The sequence below is a fragment of the Oryzias melastigma genome, linkage group LG9 (genome assembly GCF_002922805.2).
Source record: "Oryzias melastigma strain HK-1 linkage group LG9, ASM292280v2, whole genome shotgun sequence".
NCBI lineage: Eukaryota > Metazoa > Chordata > Actinopteri > Beloniformes > Adrianichthyidae > Oryzias > Oryzias melastigma.
In genome coordinates this window covers 3,728,525-3,734,545 of record NC_050520.1, presented here as the reverse complement: position 1 = coordinate 3,734,545, position 6,021 = coordinate 3,728,525, and the positions used below count along the sequence as shown (strand labels likewise).

At 45.1% G+C, this 6,021-nt stretch overlaps 1 protein-coding gene across 1 annotated transcript in view; it reads left to right on the top strand.

The window, feature by feature from the left end:
* The first annotated feature begins 39 nt into the window (after nucleotides 1–39).
* hs3st1l2 (heparan sulfate (glucosamine) 3-O-sulfotransferase 1-like 2) overlaps nucleotides 40–6,021 on the top strand; it is a 21,967-nt gene continuing 15,985 nt past the window's right edge. The window contains exon 1 of the mRNA XM_024274591.2: nucleotides 40–283. The gene's annotated coding sequence lies outside the window, so the exon portion shown is untranslated. The remainder of the gene's footprint in view (nucleotides 284–6,021) is intronic.

Sequence of the window (6,021 nt, the reverse complement as noted above, 5' to 3'; positions counted from 1 at the left end):
GGTGGTGGAGGAGGAGGAGGAGGAGGAAGAGGAGGAGGAGGAGCACGAGGACCAGGGTGGGGTGGGGGTGTTTCCCTGCTGCCAGAGATGTGGTGTTTGTGTGTGAAGTAATCTCCGCCACACTAACAGCCTCTCCGCTCCGCGGCTCCGTCAGTCGCGTCAACACTCTGCTGGAGGACGGCAGCACAAAGAGGCTGTGCCGGCGGCTCGTGCACACCTCCCCGTGCACGCACACACACCGAGCAGAGGAAGAGGAGGTGAGCAGGAGGCGCTGAAGAAGCAGGTAAGACCACCTCCTCTCTGAGAGCAGGAGGTCCTGCAGAAGCTGCTCCGTCCGGACTGTAACTCCGTTCCTGGAGATGATCGAGGCTGAAATGATCCGGTTTGTTGGTCTGATGAAGGAAGTTGTTCAAATCGGATCAGAATCCGTGATGGAGGGAAACAGATTTCTTAGTTTATGTTCAGGTTTGGGTGAGTGAGGCGCTGCAGACGCTTCAGGTGAGGCAGGTGCGGTCAGGTGTTTCTTCTGTCGGCGAGAACCAATAGGATCGGCCGAGCAGCTGCTCCCACCGGAATGACCGGTAAAGTGGAAAAACAAAGCGGAGAGCGGATGGGGTCAGAGGTCAGACCTTCACCGAGACCTCCAGCTGACGGGGAGTAACGAGTCGGAGCGCTCGGAGGATGAATGGACGAATCGTCTGCTGTGTGTGCGTTAAATGGGGGGGGGCTTTGTGAGTCCCAAAACAAACTGTGAGCAATCAGTGACACGAGAGGTTAATGTGAAACCACTGAAACCAGGAAGTCACACGGAAGAAACGTTTTTCCTTCTGTGTAAAACACAAATACAGGATTCCATCTGTTTATCGGCACAACTTCCACCAACAGCCGTGAGAGGCGGAGATCAGTCGGTCTGTAAGCCCCTGGAGCCGCAGGAACCCCCCGGAACACCGACGAATGGGAGCTAAACGGAGCGATAAAGACGCCACGGCGCTGAAATGCAGCTGATCTGCAGCCGCTCCACGGCGATAAAGTCGGAGCCGTAAAACCATCCAGGCGTGACAGTAAAAAGGTGGAATTCACGGGTTTATGGGCGCTGTGGGAGCGTGGACCTGCTCGAATCTGTTTCCAAAATAAACAACCCAAACTCCGATAGTGGCTGCTCTGCTCCCAGAATTCCCAGCAGGTTTTTATTCCTCCTGTGGGAAGGAATCCAATAGAAGGAAAAGGAAGTTTGGACTGAATAGAAGCATCAGGAGTCGACAAACAGCAGTTTCATCTGTAACCATGACTTTATGGAGCTACACTGAGACCAATGTTATTTGAAACCTCAATAAAACAAATTGAAATAATATTGGTGTTTGGCCAAAAAAATAACTTTTAGCTGTTCTATAAAAAAATAATTATTATTTTCAGCTTCAAATGTTCAGTTTTTTTAGGTTTCAAAACTCAAAATGTCAATTTCAAATCTTTTTTTTTTCACTTTCAGCTCTTTTTTTCTTTATTCTGAAAATTTCAAAACTGAAAACAAAAAGAAAAGAGTTAAAAGTGAAAAAAAAGATTTGAACCAGAAAACAAAGTTTGAAATGGACATTTTGAGTTTTGAAACTTAAAAAAACTCAACATTTGAAGCTGAAAATAAAGTTTATTTTAGAATAGCAACAAGTTTGAGACATTTTACATATTTTTGGCCAAACACCAATATTTTTACAATTTGTTTGGGTTTCAAATAATTTTGGCCCTAATTTAGCTCCATATTATTCAGGCTGGAGCCACGGTGGAGGTGGTTGTGGTCTGGACCAGATTACAGGATTACAGAGTAGAGACAGATTGGAGACTGGATTAATTAATTACTGAAAACAAGAGAAAAGGATGAGGAGCAAAACCGGAAGAAAAGGAGAGCAAGTCACCCACAGGAAGTCAACCAAAAATGGAAAAAATTTAAAATAAAACAGGAAGTTAGGCCAATTTAAACACCACAAAACTAAAACAAACTAAAAAGGAAAACTTTGACTGAATTCCCTCGTTAGTTTTCTAAAAGATTCAGTTGGATCTGGCGGTTCTGGCTGGGTTCTGGTCTGTCACAAACTGGATCGAATGGGTCTTTTGGTGTTAAAGGTCCCAAACCGACCGGTACCATTCGGAACCAATCGACTGTTGGTACGGGCCACAGAGAAAATGAACATTCATTTAAAGAAAAAACAAATCCATTAAAATCATCCAGGAGACTAAACTACGTCTTCAGGTATGGAGCTAGATTGGAGCCAATATTATTTGAAACTCAGTTTTTACCTATTGTGCATATTTTATGACTCCATCTGTGCATCTGTAAAAACTACAGGCATGAAGCCCAATGAGGCAAATTGAATTTGTGATATTGGGCTATATAAATAAAATTGAATTGAATTGAATTGAATTGAATTGAAATAAAACAAATTGAAATTTTTTTTATTTTGTTTGGCATAGAAAAATGTCAAATGTCCCAAACTTTTTGCTTTTCAAAAATAAACTTCATTATTTTCAGCTTCAAATGTTCCATTTTTTAGGTCTCAAAACTTTCCAATAAAATTGGCTCCAATTTAGCTCCATAGTCATGGAGTCCAGAAGGAATTCAGACACGACCCAGATAACAAAACCAAAGACGCAAAAGCAAAAAAATAAACAAAACTCTGAGATAAAACGGAGAATTCAACTGGAATCTGTTTGTCTGAGGATGAAGGACTGAGTTCTTCTGTCTGCAGGACCGGATTTAACAGAAAAACCAACAAAAAACTCTCTGAACGAATTAGAAATGTGAGATTTCTATCTGTTTTCTTCTCAGAGAGGAAACATTCCTCTTCTGAGTTTTGGCTTCATCCAAACTCTGTTTGGACCTTCACTCCTGAAAACAGACGTTGAGACTAAAACCAGAGTTTGAGGTAAAACAGAACAAAGAGACTTTCATCTGAACGCTCAAATCCAAAAATCAAATGAGATGTTTTTGAGGATTCATTTACATCAAACATTCAGACTTTTGACTTTATTTCATGTTTTAGGTTCTAATAACAAACTGAAGGTAAGAATTCATCAGAACTGAAGCTGTGAGGCTGGATTAAAATGTTGTGTAACATCAGCTGCAGAGAAAGCTGCAAAAAACTCAGAAATCTAAGAACTGTCAGATTAATAACTTTCACTTATGATTAGCTGAAGGATGTTGAAGAAAGCTGAAAAGAAGAAATATTCTGTACAAAAACTCATTTATGTTTTATGTGTCTCTAAAAGGTTTAACTGAACTTTTAATAAAAAAATGACGTCAGAAACTAAAAGACATGAGAAAAGTCTCCACATGATTCACAACAGTTCCTTAAATAACATACATAAACTAAAAGAGTCGCTACATTTCCTGAAAACATGAGAAACGCCAAAATGAAGGGAAATAATTCTGAACATTTAGAAAACTAAATACTTAAAAACCCACCTCCATTAAGGCCTGAAGGTCTCCAGGTCTCTGGAACCATCAGCTGATCAGAGACACTCCGTGTTTACGCGTCACCGCCGACGCCGCGGGGGTTGAAGGGTTAAAGAGAAAACTGACCAACAGGAAGGAGCGAAGAACAAACAAGCAACAGAAATAAAAACCCATTTATGAACACTGATGTGTCATCGTAAAGTTAACTTTGCTGAGCGACTCCTCCATCCCCCCCCCCCCCACAGCTTTTATGACCCTCATAAAAACTCGGATCGGTTCTGAACTTGAGTTATTTTACGCTCCAGAAAAGCTAAAAGACCCGAATCAAAGAGGATCACAAACCTCCAAACCAATTAAAAGCAAAGGCGCTAAACAGGCAAATCAATTAAAAAGAAATTAGACCATAAAGCAGCGGCGATAAAAGGCTCCGCCTCAGAACCGCTTTATGGTTCTGCTGGGCTTTTCCTGAACGGGTCTCTGCTGAGGTCTCTGAGGAGGAACTCCTCCCATCAGAGACACTCCGGATGCAGGTTATCCCGCCAGGAGCTCAGAGGCTAATTCTCCAGAAAGATGACTCCCAAAGGGGGGGGCATGAACACAGAGAACAGAGAGGATGATGGGAAACAAACGGCAGGTGTGGGCGTCAGTGTGGGGGGTCTCTGCAGCATCGCACATGATGGCTGTTGGGTAAATCTTGGGGCGTTAGCAGCCGGCACGGCCAGGCGGGTCCGTATGGTTTAAAGGGTCAGCAAATGTGGACCCCCCCGTGTGTGCCCCGTTAGCTCAAATCCGCTCCAGTGGGTACTCAGTGGGTAGGCGCGCTATGCTAGCCTGCCGCCTGGTGGACAGCAGAGCGCTCTAGCATGCTAAAGAGGAGCTCACTAGCATGACACAGCAAAGCTTGTTAGCTTGTTAGAGCGGAGCATGCTACAGTGGTGATCGCTAGCATGTAACGACAGAGTTCGCTAGCATGACACAGCAAAGCTTGCTAGCTTGATACAGTTTAGCTTGCTGTAGAGGAACTCGCTAGCATGCTACAGAGGAGCTTGCTAGCATGCTATAGTGTAGCTCGCTAGCATGCTACAGTGGTGATCGCTAGCATGCAACAACAGAGCTCGCTAGCATGACACAGCAAAGCTTGCTAGCTTGCTGTAGAGGAACTCGCTAGCATGCTACAGAGGAGCTTGGTAGCATGCTACACTGCCCTCCAGGCTGGTTAGCGTAGCGAGCCAACCCACTGAATCCCCACTTAAGGGGGGGGTCACCAAAGAAACGGCAGACAAACCTATTTATGGTCACATTTTCTGCCACTTCCAAACCATATGGGACCACTTGACCTTGCTGGCTGGGTGACTGACCTTCAGCCACGAGACGTCCTGGTGGCACACCAGAAAGCAGGAAAACCACATACCTGAAAGGGGCGGAGTTGATCGGTCCGCTGGGAATGAAAGGTCAGGACCGCAAGGATCCACGGCTTCAGAGCACTTCAGCCGGCATGACGGTCTGGTCTGATGAGCACAGACATGAATGCGACCTCAGACTGTGTCATCCAGAGTCTGGTCGGTCTGTTTTCTCTGCTGGTGAGGTCACGCTCAGAGCGGCCGCGGCGAGGCGGCGGAGCTCCTTGCTCCAGGGCACATCAGCAGCATGAACTGTCTGTCAACAAGCCAAAGACGGCTGCCTGAAGGAGCATCGCCCCGGCAACCCGAGCGAGAGCATGACCGCTCCGGCTCCGAGAAATACTGATGTGAAGAGAGACGAGTCCAGAGTTCCTCCAGAGGAGAAGAACATCTGAAAGATTCACAGATCAGAACTCCTCAGCAGCAGACGCAAAATCACAGATCAGAAGCAGATTGAAACCCTTTCTGATTATTACAGAACACATTTGTGTTTTTTTATTGTTTTACCAAAATGACACAAATTTTCCACCTTTTTTTAATGTAATGAGTAATGTGGGGAGGAAAGACTCCTGTTTGAATCCGAGGAGAATTCAGGACAAAAACCACGATATAAACAGCCCTCCATTGTCCTCATGGAGCTCTCGCTGAGAAGAGACGCGACCGTGAAGACTCACGTCTGATTGGATGGACATTTTTACTAAATATTCCAGCTGTTTTTGGCAGCAACAAGTTCCAAAAAACGTGCGTACGTTGGATCATCTTTGAGAAACGTTTAGGAGAAATCTGTTCAACTATGACGTAACAAACGGATGAACTTGTTTGTCTTCTGAGACGAGATGTTTTGACTGGACAGTAGTGGTGAAGGACAGCAGCAGATCGGTGATTATTTAAAAAGTAAGGACACCAGGACAGAGCCCTGTGGTACCCCAGGAGTGACTGAGTGGAGGATTGCTGGTCTTCAGCCCTGGTCCTCAGGGTCTGGGGGGTCATGAAGGTTGGTGTGGGACTAAAAGCCCTCTCAGATCGTACTGTCCCGCTTTCAAAACCCATCAGCTGCACTTCGACGCATCGGATGTTCTGCTGGCGACGGAAATCAATCAATCAAAACAGAAGTCAAACCAAAGTCATGGCGAGCAGAGAGACAAACTGCAGCTCTTCAGATCTGAGCGCTGACCT